Raw genomic sequence first — 14,690 nt, 5'->3', positions numbered from 1 at the left:
TTCAGTCACCTGTTTTCTTTCTCTTGGTTAAATTTCATTTTGTGTGTGTATTGGACTTTTAGCTTAGTGTATGTATGCCATTTCTGTTCCTGGTCTGGGTGGAATTTAACTAGTATTAACAAACTCAAAATAGTATAACTAACAAAGCAAAATAAAATACCAACAATGAAGAAATCAACAAGGAGAGATGAACAAACACAAACAAACAAGAAACAAAACAAACCAGGTTCAGAAACAATAGAATTTCAGTCTTATTACTTCTGGTGTTACTCCTTCAGCATCCAGTCCTTGTGTTGGTATTTATGCAGAAGCTCTGTCTTAGTCTCACCACATGGTTGGGGAGTCTCGCCAGTTTTTCTTCTGTCTTTCAGCAGCAGCTGCTTAGTCAGCTCCTCCCTCAGTGAGGTGTGTGGCTTGTCCTCAGGTTCTGGACATCAGCTCTGTAGCCCACTAGCCATCCCACTTTGGAGTTGGGTTTTCATTTTATTGGTCTACTAGGGGCTGTTTCTTTGCCTCGCCCCCTTTCTCTGGGACAATGTCAGTGTTTCTTCAGCTGGCCCCCTGCTGTCGGTGTGTTGTGATGGCTTGCTGATTGTTTTTCAATTTTGCAGTGTTGTTTGATTTTGGATGTTGCTCACTGGCTCAGGAGATGAGCTTTGTGGACTGCTACCTAATCTATTTCAGGGCTTATCACCCACCCACTGTCAGCCCTTCTGCCTTTCCAGCCTTTGATTACTGAAAGTTCACACAGAGACCAGCTCCTTGCCCTTCCCGCCTTCTCCACTGCTCTTATAGCACCCTGCCCCGTCTGCTATGTGTTAGTTTTCAATTCATTGTTTATTCAGTTTGTTGTTTTGTTTTTGTTTTTGTTTTTCAGGGCAGGGGTCGGTCTGCCCATGGAGCTATGCTGGTTTATTTCAGGGGTGGCTGGGGGAATACCATGTGATGCTTGGTGCTCACCTGTTTGGTCTGCTGAATGTCCCACAGCATGTTTGGAACCTGTGTCTGGTGGCAGTGTTACATGCTCAGTGTAACATGGCATGGAGAAGTTTTGTATGGCCTAGGGGTTCCAGGTGTTGAAGTTTGAGGGGAGGGGTTGGCAGCACTGGGATTTGAACTGAGGGCCTCATTCTTGCTAGCCAGGTGTTGAAGTTTTTATTCTTTTTTGTGCTTTATTTCCAGTAAGTGTGACTACAGGATCTCAGCAAGATTTTTTATTTACAGAGCTCACACTGTCTGTTTCTGTATCCTAGTCACCATCTTGAAGCCTCCTAGGAGAACATCATCTTAAATGAAGCTATTCAGGCTCAGAATGCCAAAACTCACATGTTCTCCCTCCTATGTAGATTATAGATCTAAAACAAATGCAGCAATATTATGAGATACAGATCACACTAAGGGGAAGCCACACATGGGAGGAATACAGGAAGGGACAGAAACTAAAAAACTTGAAACTGGTTGATGTGCTCACTAAACAGGAATGAATATAGAAATTTAAACTTGCTGGGACCATGATGGGATAGAGACCAGGGAGGAGTGAAGATTAGAAGAGATGACCCAATTAGTGTTGCTATACTCTCTATACAAAAATGAATATAGAAATATTAAACAGGCTGAAACCACCATCACAAAGGGACTAAGATAGAATGAACAAAATTAGAGGGGGGAACAAATTGTGGTTATAATACAGAATAGCACAAGGAAACTCCCTTTGTTGCCATCTTTATCTCAAACAAGCAAAAAATGGTTTGCTTGTTGTCTTCTATCTTTTTCTTCTACAAAAAAAAAGTCAGAGCTACTGCACACATTAGACCAAATTGACATAATAGACATCTACAGAGTGTTTTTCCCAAAGAGCATGAAACACACATATTTTGCATCTCATGGAACTTTCTCCAAAGTAGATCATATTTTAGGGCACAAAGCAAGTCTCAACAAATTCAAGAAAATTGAAATAACCCCCTGTATCATATCAGATCACAAAGGAATAAAACTAGGCCTCACCAACAAAAGAAACCACAGAAAATATTCTAACACATGGAGACTGAACAACATACTGCTGAATGACGGGTAGGTGACTGAGAAATCAGAGAACAAATCAAAAAGTTCCTAAAATCTAATGAAAATCAAAATACAACTAACCAGAATCTGTGGAACACAGCATAGGTTGTGCTAAGGGTAAAGTTTCTAGTTATAAATACATATGTTTAAAAAAAGGAACTTCTTAAAAAAAAAAACCTAATGATGCACTTTAAGCTTCTAGAAAAACAAGGACAAACAAAACCCAAAAAAAGCACATGGAAAGAAATAAAAAAGATCAGTGCTGAGATCAGTGAGATCAAGACCAAATACATATATACAAAGACTCAATTAAACAAAAAGTTGGTTCTTTGGAAAGATTAACAACATTGACAAACCCTTAGCCAACATGACAAAATAGAAGAGAGAAAGACCAAAAATAATAAAATCAGAGATAAAAAGGAGGACATTGCCACAAATACTAATGAAATCTAGAAAATAATTAGAAAGTACTTTGAAAACTTACGTTCAAGTAAACTGGAAAATCTAAAAGAAATGGATAAATTCCTATTTGCATATACCTAACCAAAGCTGAACAAAGAAGATATTAAATACCTAAACAGTCCACTACAACCAATGAAATTAAAGAGCCACCCTACAAAGAAGAGCCCAGGACCTGATGGATTCATGGGTGAATTTTACTAAACTTTTTTTTTTACTAAATGTTTAAAGAAGAAATAATATCAATACAATACTCCTCAAACTTTTCCAGGAAATAGAAAGGTAGGGAACACTATCTAACTCATTCTATGAAGCCAGCATCACACTCATTCCAAAACCCAATAAAGATGCAACCAAAAAAGACAATTATAGAACAATATGTTTAATGAATACAGACACAAAGATTCTCAATTAGATACTGGCAAAAAGAATTCAACAACATGTCAAAAAGATCATAATACCATGACCAAGTTGGTTTCATTCCAAAGATGCAAGGATGGGTCAACATACATAAATCCATACACATAATACAGCATATAAACAGAAGCAAGGGCAAAAATCACGTGATCATCTCAATAGATGCAGAAAAAGCCTTTGACAAAATTTACCACCCTTTTGTGATAAAAGCTCTGAAGAAACTGGGAATAGAAGGAATGTTTCTCAGCATAATAAACGCTATATACAACAAAACCTATATCAAACATTATACTAAATGGAGTACACCTCAAACAAATCTTGCTAAAGTCGGGAATGAGACAGGATGCCCATTTTTACCACTACCATTCAGTATAGTTGTGGAATAGACAAAGCCATAAGAGAAGAGCAAGAAATAAAAGAGATGGAAGAAGTCAAACTATTCCTATTTGCAGATGACATAATCCTTTATTTAAGAGACCCTAAAAACTCTACAAAAATGCTATTAGAAATCATAACCTCTTACAGCAAAGTAGCATAATGCAAAATTAACCTACAGAAATCAGTAGCCTTCCTGTATACCAACAATGAATAGACTGAGAAAGAAATCAGGGAAATGAGCCCATTTCCAATAGCCTCAAAACCAATAAAGTACCTTGGAATAAATTTAATGAAGGAAACCAAAGACCTTATTGATGAAAACTTAAACCACTGAAGAAATAAATTGAGGAAGACATCATAAGATGGAAAAATCTCCCATGCTTGTGGATTGGTAGAATCAACATTGTGAAAATGACCACACTATCAAAAGAAATCCACATGTTCAATGCAATTCCTGTCAAAATTCCAATGACATTCTTCTCAGAAATAGAAAAATCAATCCTGAAATATATATGGATATACAAAAGACCTCAAATAGTCAAACCAATTCTCAGCAAAAAGTCCAATGCTGGAGGCAGAACGCTGACTTCAAACTATGCTGCCGAGCCATAACAATACAAAACAGCATTGTATTGGCACAAAGATGGACAGGAATACCAATGGATCAAAATAGAAGATGCAGACATTAACCCATTCATCTACAGCCAACTGATCTTTGACAAAGGAGCCCAAAACATATGATGGAGAAATACAACTTCAACAAATGCTGTTGGGGAAACTGCATATACACTTTATAGAAGACTGAAACTAGATCAATGCCTCTCACTCTGTACCAAAATCAACTCAATATGGATCAAAGACCTTAATGTAAGACCTGTAACTTTGAAACAATTCCAGTAATTAGTAAGAAATACACTAGAACAGATAGACACAGAGAATGACTTCCTGAGTGATACTCAAAAGGTTCAATATCTAAGAGAAAGAAGGAAAAATGGGATTGCATCAAACTAAAAAGCTTCTGCACAGCAACAGAAACAGCCATTAGAATGTGAGGGAATATATGCCAACTACTCATCTGATAAGGGACAAATATCCAGAATCTACACTAAACTCAAAAAACTCAACCCCAAAAGCATCAACATCCCAACAAAAAATGGGCACATGAATTAAACAGGAAGAGGTACAAGTGTCTAGTAAAAACATGCAGAAGTTTTCAACTTCTCTGGTTATAAAAGAGATACAAATCAAAACAACTCTTAGATTTCATCTCACTGCAGTTAGAATGGCCATATTAAAGGGCAATAATTACAACAAAATGCTGGTGAGGATGCAGTGAAATGGGAATCCTTATACACTGTTGGTGGGAATACAAACTAGTGCAATGACTATTAAAAGAAATATGCAGATTCCTCAAAAAGCTAGTGATAGAACTACAAACTGATCTATTGAAACTACTCCTGGGCATTTACACAAAGAAACATAAGTCAGGATACAATAGAGATACCTGTACCCCAATGTTCATCACAGCACTATTCACAATAGCCAAGCTTTGGAAATAACCCAGGTGCCCTACAACTTATGAATATATCAAGAAAAATGTGGTATATGTACACAATGGTTTTAATCAGTCACAAGGAATTATGCATATGTTTTGAAGGTAAATGGATGCAATTAGAGAAAATGGAGTTAAGTGAAGTGAGCCAGGCTCAGAAAGACAAAGGCTGTATGTTTTCTGTCGTATGTGGAAGATAGATCCAAAAGACAAACATATGCACAAAAACAACCATGATCATAAGCAAACTCACATGTAGAACATGTTTTTAATAGTGGAACTACTCTATGCAACTCAGGGAAAGGAAAAGAGGATGATAAGGCATCAGTAATATTTTAAATTATAACATCTGTGAAGGGAGAGGATATAAAGATATGTATTGAAGCTGTTGAAAATGGGGGTGGTATGTAAAGTGGTAAAGGAGAGTAATGTTAGGTGTTGAATGGATCAAAGTAATGTACATGCATAGTGAGGATACATTGAGACAACATTTGAACATCAACTTAAATATTAATAATGAAAGACTGTAAAATTGGTACTGTGTGTGTGGTGGGGGTACCAGTGGGAGGGGGAATGGTGAATGAAGGAGATTAAAATGGAGTATATGGCTGATGGACCTCATATCCTTATGTGAAATAGAACAAGGAAACCTCTTGAAATTGCTTTGAATGGGTTAAGGGGGATAGACAATGAGGGTAATGTAACTAATGTACAGTATAACCCTAAAGGGAATTGTCACTGTGAATGCCCCCTGTACAACAAATATATCCTAATTAAAATTTTTACTTAAAAAAACCTTATAGTGGGCAAACCATAGCAGCCATTGAATTCCATGAACAGAGAAAAGCACAGACTCTGGAAGTGGCAGATTGATTTCTAACACACTAACTCTGCTCAGAGAAACCACAAAAGATCCACAATGGCCACTACACTCAAACCTGGAACTGCCTCACCTCTCTTCAGCAGATGCTGTATTCCAGGGGTCCCCTACCAAGTTATACCTGGACAAACCAGGGACCTGAGAAGACCATGAGTAAATAAAACAGAACTACAGACAAAAACCTAAGGACCAGATATTGGAGGAGAGCATCAAGTGCACTGACAGAGCACAAAGGACATTCAATCTTCTCAACAAGGATGCTCTACCATTCTCTTTTCCTTTCACTCCTTCCCTGAATTCCATAGTATTTTCACTATTACAAACATGCTGTGCATATGAATATGTATATGATCATGTTTATTTTTCTGTATATATTTATCTTTTGGATCTATCTTCCATGTATGAGAGAAAACATGTGTCCTTTGCCTTTCTGAGCTTAGCTTACTTCACTTAACATGATGTCCTCCAAGTGCATCCATTTACTTTCCAACCACATGGCATTATTCATTACGGCTGAGTAAAGTTCCGTTGTTTCTATACACCACATTTTTCTTGATCCATTCGTCAGTTACAGGGCACCTAGTTTGCTTCCATAGATTGCCTATTGTGAATAGTGCTATAATGCACATCAGTGTACAGGTGTCTCTATTGTATCCTGACTTATGTTCCTTTGGGAACATGCCTAGTTGTGATATCACTAGATCATATGACAGTTCCATTTTTTAGCTATAAGAGAAACCTCCATACTGCTTTCCATACTGGTTGTACTAACTTGCATTCCAACCAAGAGTGTATAAAGGTTTTTGTTTTCCCACATCCTCACCAGCATTATTTAGCTGGCTAAAACAAGCAGAAAGAGAGAACTAATAAATGTGAGGTGATCCAAGATGGCAACTATGGTACAGAAGCAAATAGCATGAGCACTGACTCCAAAACTTTGCTGAGACACTGGAGCCACACTTGGTGGAAGTAAAGCACCAACCAGAATCTAACCTTAGACAACCTGAACCCCTAGCCCATGGAAGGCATCCCCACACCACTGGGCTGCCACTGACATCACAGCTGCCACTGCTGGCTCTAAACCTGCCTGCAAGACATTCTACAGATCAAACAAGTGAGCACCATGCATCATGCAGAATTCCCCCAGCCACCCCCGGGATAAACCAGCACAGCCCCTGGGCAGACTGATCCCACCAAAGAAAAAAACTGAACAATAAACAGTAAACTGTAATCTAGTAGGACAGCAGAGGGGACAGGAAAATTGAAAGTGCACCTGAGAAGAGGGGAGAAGCAAGGAGCTAATCTTGGCATGAACTATCAGTAAACAAATGCCAGAAATGCAGGAAAGCCAAGAGTGGGCAGGTGATAAGCCACTGAAGCAGGGCAGGCAGCTGATTACAGAGCTCATCTCCTGAGCCAGTGAACAGCACCCAAAGTCAAACTGCCCCATAAAATTGAAAAAACAAACAGTAAACCATCATAACACACTAACAGCAGGGTGGGCAGATGGAACACTGACCCTGCCCCACAGAAAGAGTGCAGGGCAAAGAAATAAGCCTCCAGCCTGGAAATCCCAGTAAACAAGCACAGTGAAAAGCCACTTCCCAAACAGGACAAATAATAGACTACAAAGATGATCTCTTGACCCTGAGGGCAGATTTCAAGCTTAAACAGCCACACCTCCCTGGGGGAGGAGCTGACCAAGCAGCTGCAGGTGAAAGATAACATAGCTATCAGCTGAGGAAATTAATATCCGGGACCACCCTGCATGATCTGGCAAAGCTACCACACCTCACAATTCCAATTCAACTGGTAGACAGAAGAACAAAACACTATTCACAAGCAAACCACCTGGCGAGACCACATTGGAGCTTTTGCTCCTATGCCAGTATCAGGACTGGATGCCAGAGGAGTAACTCCAAAACTAAAATGAAGACTGAAATTCTATTGTTCCTGAACATGTCGTTTTTTCCTTTTTTGTTTGCTTGTTTTGTTTTGTTTTTTGTTTTTATCTCTTCATTTGGTTGTTTGTTCATTTTTTCCTGTTGATTTATTTGGGGGTTTTTTGTTTGTCTGTTTCTTTTGTTATTGTCAGTTTTCATTTTTGTTTTTATTCCTATTATCTTTGTTTTCCATCTTCTTAAATACTACCATCTTTACCATCATCTTCACATCCTTACTCTCATCCCCTTCAACTATATCCTTCTCCTGTACTAAAATACATTGCTCAACTCCCCAACACCTCATTCTGCCCCTTCTTACCCACTCTCTTCCCCTAGCCCTCACCCTCCCCTCCCATTCTCTCCCAACATGTCACCAGACTACCCCTCCCTCCTACACACTCATCACCCACTGACCACCTACTATACCAACTTTACACAACCCCAAATCCCTGCAATCCTTAAAACAAGCACCCTTTACTACAACAACAGAAATACACCTAGTACACAAAAGGACCTCAAAAACCAGCAGCACACACATTGCTTCACCCACTCACCACCCCACTTCCCATCTCCTCCTTTAGTGCAACCCTATCCAACTCCCCAAATTTCAAACTACCCTTACAAACATCAGCCACCCAACTCCCACTGCTTATAGATATTACCACAAAGGGGTGTTCTACATAACATTTTAACTACTTGTCAGGTATTAAACCTGTGAATTATTTATTACTAAGTTAAACCAATACCAGGGACAGAAATAGCAATCCACCTTAGCTAAAAACCCAAAAAAAGGCACAAAACAAAAATGAAATAAGGGAAAGAAAACAGGTGACTGGAAACACAAACTAGCCTATCAAGAACATAGTTGCACAGTACAAAGTGGAGTGATGGGAAGAAGAAAAATGGATGGAAACGATTTCCCCCAAAAAATAATACAAGATTCAGAGGGAAATGAAGAAAATGGATACCCAGTTCCAGACTCCAACAAAACAAAGATAAATGACACTAAGGAAGCCAATGATGTGCACAAAAACACCCTCAAAGAAATCCTGCAAGTAATCACTAAGAACTTCATGGAAATAATACTTGACAGGGTTAACCAAAACATACAAGATACACACAAGAAATTTCAAGACACCAAAAATAAAGAATATGAGAAGACACAAAAACAAATAAATGAATTCATAGGAGCCCTAAATAAGTACTAAAGTGAAAGAGAGAACACCATAAATAGAGAGATAACTGAATGAAAGATGAAAATACACAATATTAAAGAAGAACTGAACAATGACATGAAAACCTCAGAAAAAAGAATGAAACACAAACACAAAACACAGTGGAAGGCCACTGCAGCAGACTACAACAAGCAGAAGACAGAATCTCATAACTCAAAGATAAAATAGAAATTAAAGGAAAAAATGAAGAACTATTAGTCAAACAACTCAAGACCTATGAAAAGAATATGCAAGAATCTACCAACTCTGGGATTCCAAGATGGCAGCAAGAGGGAGGAAGCAGAAAGCGTGCCTCCTAAAGTGAAATCTTGGAGAGACACTGGAGACACACCTTGCAGGCAAGGCCACCGAGAAGAGGCAAAACTTTGACCCCTCCACACCTCCAGCCTGTGCAGAGCATCTCCACTTCACATTGAACAGAGAAACCAGGAGGGCCCCTGGGCCACTGCCAGATGCCCAACCCAGATGGCTTGGGAAGATGCAGACCACAAGGTGAGCTAAGTGGTACGTGGTACTCCCACAGACAACCTTGGGCCAGATCAGCATAGCCCCCTGGACAGACCAACCCCCACCCAGGGAAAAAAGAGAAACTGAGTAATAAGCAATAAGAACAATAAAGACATGTAGCAAAGAGGGTGGGGCACCCTGAGTGCTGAAGGGGGGGAAGGGGAATCCCTCACAGAACTGTAAATAAACAAGCCAGGCCAGCAAGAGAGGGCGGGAGCGGCAGGGTGCACCCAGCAACCAGAAGCAGGAAAGCTTGTAAGAGTGGCAGAGGGAAGAAAACTCCACAGAAGAGGAGAGAAGACCCACCTCCCACGTGAGCTGTAAACAAACAAGCAGGTCTGAGAAAGTGGGTGCAGTGTCACCTCCCCTAGTGTGCTTGGAAAGGGGAAAGCTTGTAGCAGAGGCTCACGCACAGGAGAACTCTGAGTAAACAAAGCCTGCTGGGCCAGGTGAGTGCTAAGCTCACCCCAGAGATCTGCATAAATAACACCTCCAGCAACAGCAGGCTGACAGCTGTGGGCAGGCAAGCCACAGCCACAGATAGTCATTCACAGACCTGTCTCCAGACGCTTTTTTTTCTCTCTCCCTACCTTTGATGAGAAAACAACCTAACTACACCTGCATGCTGAAAAACTTACTGAAACTGTATTGCATTTGAACTTGGGACACTTTGTGGGGGTTTTTTTGTTTTGTTTTGTGTGGTTTTATGAAGTTTTGTTCTATTTTATTTTTCCCCTTTGATGAGACAACTACAGAACATCTGAGGCACCATCTCCAGGATTGGAGGCTGAGGGATGAACACCAAAATTACTAAGACTGAAACTTCATTGCATTTGAACTTGATGAATTTTTTTATTTTTATTTTATTTACTTCTTATTTTTTATTTTTTATTCTTTTTATTTTATTTTTTATACATTTTTGCTTTCATTTACATATTTTTTATTTTTATTCTTATCTTTATTCTGTTTATTTTCAATCCTCCCTCTGTCTCTCTAACACCTGTTCAGCTTATGGTTGATTAGTACGCGATCTCTCCCTGCTTATATCTTTGAAACTGTTTTGTTTGTTTCTTTCTTTTGTATTTTTCTACTTGTTTATTTGTTTTTCCCTTTTCCTTTAACTTCTTCGCTATCCATTCCCTCTCACCCTTCCATTCTAAATATAACTGTTGTTATTATTACAAGCTAGAAAATACTTAATTGCACACAGCACAGGGACAATAACAACACCAAGGGCAATGATGGGAAGAGAAAAAACAGGGAAACCAGTTTCCTCACAACAAAAAATTAGTACAGGAACCAGAAGGAAATGAAGAAAACAGATACTCAGATCCAGACTCCAACAAAATAAAGATAAACTATGCCAAAGAACCCACTGGAGCCCAAAAGAATAATCTAAAAGAAGAAATACTACCGGTACTCAACTTTATAGAGATGATACTAGATATGGTCAACCAAAATGTACAGGAGACACTCAAAAAATTCCAAGACAACAAAAATAGAGAATTTGAAAAAGAAAAGAAAAAAATAAAGAAAACCATAGAAGCAATGTATAAACACCAAAGTGAAACAGAGAACACGACTAATAAAGAGATAAATGAACTCAAGACAAAAATAGACAACATTAAAGAGGAAATGACCCAGGATATGGAAAACCTCAAAAAAAAGAATGAAACATAATTGCAAAACAAAATGGAAGGCCAATCCAGCAGAATAGAATAAAAAGAAGATAGAATCTCAGAATTCAAAGATGAAATGGTAATTAAAGGAAAAAGCAAAGAACTAATAATTAAACAACTCAAGACCTGTGAAAAGAAAATGCAAGAACTCACCGACTCCATCAAAAGACCAAACTTGAGAATCATGGGCATCAAAGAAGAGGTGCAAGCAAAGAGAATGCATAATATATTTCACAAAAAAAAACCAGAAAATTTCCCAAAATCTAGAGAAAGATATTCCCATACAGATGCAAGAGGCCTCTAGAACACCAAACAGACCAGATCAAAATAGAACTACCCCACGACATATCATCATTAAAACAATAAGTTCAGAAACTAGGGAAAGAATATTGAAGGCTGTAAGAGAGAAATAACAAATAACATACAAAGGTAAACCCATCAAAATCACAGCAGACTTCTCAACAGAAACATTGAAAGCAAGAAGAGCATCGGGTGAGACCTTCTGGGCACTGAATGAAAATAACTTCAACCCCAGGATACTCTACCCAGCAAAACTATTATTCAAAATGGATGGAGTAATAAAAATATTCCATGATAAGCAGAAACTAAAACAATATGTGACCACAAAGCCACCACTAAAAAAGGTTCCTCAAGGGATTCTGCACACAGAAAGTGAAACCCAACATGAAAGGACAGGCAGCACCAAAGTAGAGGAAAAGAAAAAGAAGAAAGTAGACAGTAACCTCAACTTAGGTACACACAATCAAACCTTCACACAACTAAGACAACTAAATGGCAGGAATCATGACATACCTATCAGTACTAACATTTAATGTTAATGGACTTAATTCACCCATCAAAAGGCACCACTTTACAAAATGGATTAAAAAGGAAGATCCAACATTGGATACTTACGGAGACCCACCTCATTGACAGAAATAAGCACTGGATGAGAGTGAAAGGCTGGAAGAAGATTTACTAAGCCAATGGTCCCCCAAAACAGGTAGGAGTAGCAATACCTATGTCTGACAAAGTAGACTTCAAGCCTACATTGATCAAATGAGATAAAGAAGGACATTCCATACGAACAAAAGGGGAAATAGACCAAAGGAAATAATAATTATCAACCAATGTGCACCCAATGTCAATACACCTAATTTCATCAACATACTCTGAAAGACCTAAAAGTATATATTAACTCCAACACAGTGGCTGTGGGAAACTTTAACACCCCATTATCATCAATAGATAGGTCATCCAAACAAATTAATAAAGAAAGTCAAGATCTAAAATATACAATAGATCAAATGGACCTATTTGATGTCTACAGAACAATTCATCCAACTTCTACACAATACACATTCTTCTCAGCAGCCCATGGAACCTACTCCAAAATAAATCATATCCTAGGGCACAAACCAAGCCTCAGCAAATATAAGAAAATAGAAATTATACCATGCATACTATCTAATCACAATGCAATAAAACTAGAACTCAACAACAAAAGTAAAGACAAAAAACATGCAAACAGCTGGAAACTGAATAACTCATTGCTTAATGAACAATGGGTCATTGATGAAATAAAAGAGGAAGTTAAAAAGTTCCTGGAAGTCAATGAAAATGAAAACAAAACCTACAGAAACCTATGGGACACAGCAAAGGCAGGCCTGAGAGGAAAGTTTATAGCCATGAGTGTATATATTAAAAAGACTGAAAGATCCCAAATCAATGGCCTAATGATACATCTCAAACTCCTAGAAAAACAAGAACAAGCAAATCCCAAAACAAATAGAAAGAGAGAAATAATAAAAATAAGAGCTGAAGTCAATGAAATAGAAACTAAAAAAACCATACAAAGAATCAATGAAGCAAAAAGTTGGTCCTTTGAAAAAATAAAAAAGATCGACAGACCCCTGGCAAACCTGACTAAAATGAGGAGAGAAAAAACCCAAATTAGTAGAATCAGGAATACAAAAGGAGAGATAACAACAAATGCCATGGAAGTCCAGGAAATCACTAGAGACTATTTCAAGAACCTATATTCAAATAAATTTGAAAATCTTAAAGAAATGGACAGATTTCTGGATACATACGATATTCCAAAACTGAACCAAGAGGATATTAATCACCTGAATAGATCAATAACACAAAATGAAATTGAAGGAGCAATCAAGAGTCTCCCCAAAAAGAAAAGTCCAGGACCTAATGGATTCTCTGCTGAATACTATCAGACCTTTAAAGAAGAACTGATATCAACCCTCCTTAAACTGTTCCATGAAATAGAAAGGGAAGGAAAACTGCTTAACACATTCTATGAAGCCAGTATTACACTTATCCCCAAACCAGGCAAAGACACCTCCAAAAAGGAGAACTATAGGCCAATCTCCTTAATGAACATTGATGTAAAAATCCTCAACAAAATGATGGCAAACAGAATTCAACAACACATCAAAAAGATTATTCACCATGACCAAGTAGGCTTCATCCCAGGAATGCCAGGGTGGTTCAATGTATGAAAATCAATAAACATAATAAACCACATTAATAGAAGCAAAGACAAAAACCACTTTCTCATCTCAATAGATGCAGAAAAAGCCTTTGATAAGATCCAACACCATTTCACCATTTCATGATAAAAGCTCTAAGAAAACTAGGAATAGAAGGAAAGTACCTCAACATTATAAAAGCTATATATGACAAACCTACAGCCAGCATTATACTTAATGGAGAAAAACTGAAACCATTCCCTCTAAAATCAGGAACTAGACAAGGATGCCCACTATCGCCGCTCCTATTCAACATAGTGCTGGAATTCTTAGCCAGAGCAATTAGGCAAGAAGAAGGAATAAAAGGAATACAAATAGGTAAAGAAACTGTCGACATACCCCTATTTGCAGATGACATGATCCTATACCTTAAAGACCCAAAAAACTCTACTCAGAAGCTCCTAGACACCATCAATAGCTATAGCAAGGTAGCAGGATATAAAATCAACATAGAAAAATCATTAGCATTTCTATACACTAACAATGAGCAAACTGAAAGAGAATGTATGAAAACAATTCCATTTACAATAGCTTCAAAAAAATCAAATACCTAGGTGTAAACCTAAAAAAAGATGTTAACGACCTCTACAAGGAAAACTATAAACTTTTGAAGGAAGAGATTGAGGAAGACTATAGAAAGTGGAGAGATCTCCCATGCTCATGGATTGGTAGAATCAACATAGTAAAAATGTCTATACTCCTAAAAGTAATCTGCATGTTTAATGCAATTCCCATCAAAATTCCATGACATTCATTAAAGAGATTGAAAAATCTACCATTAAATTTATATGGAAACACAAGAGGCCACAAATAGCCAAGGCAATACTCAGTCAAAAGAACAATGCTGGCAGTATCACGATACCTGACTTCAAACTATATTACAAAGCAATAACAATAAAAACAGCGTGGTACTGGCACAAAAACAGACATGAAGACCAATGGAACAGAATAGAGGACCCAGATATGAAACCACACAACTATAACCAACTTGTCTTTGACAAAGGAGCTAAAAATATATGATGGAGAAAAGACA

Source organism: Castor canadensis, chromosome 19 (assembly GCF_047511655.1).
Source record: "Castor canadensis chromosome 19, mCasCan1.hap1v2, whole genome shotgun sequence".
Classification (NCBI taxonomy): Eukaryota; Metazoa; Chordata; class Mammalia; order Rodentia; family Castoridae; genus Castor; species Castor canadensis.
Note: the sequence above shows the minus strand (reverse complement) of the source record.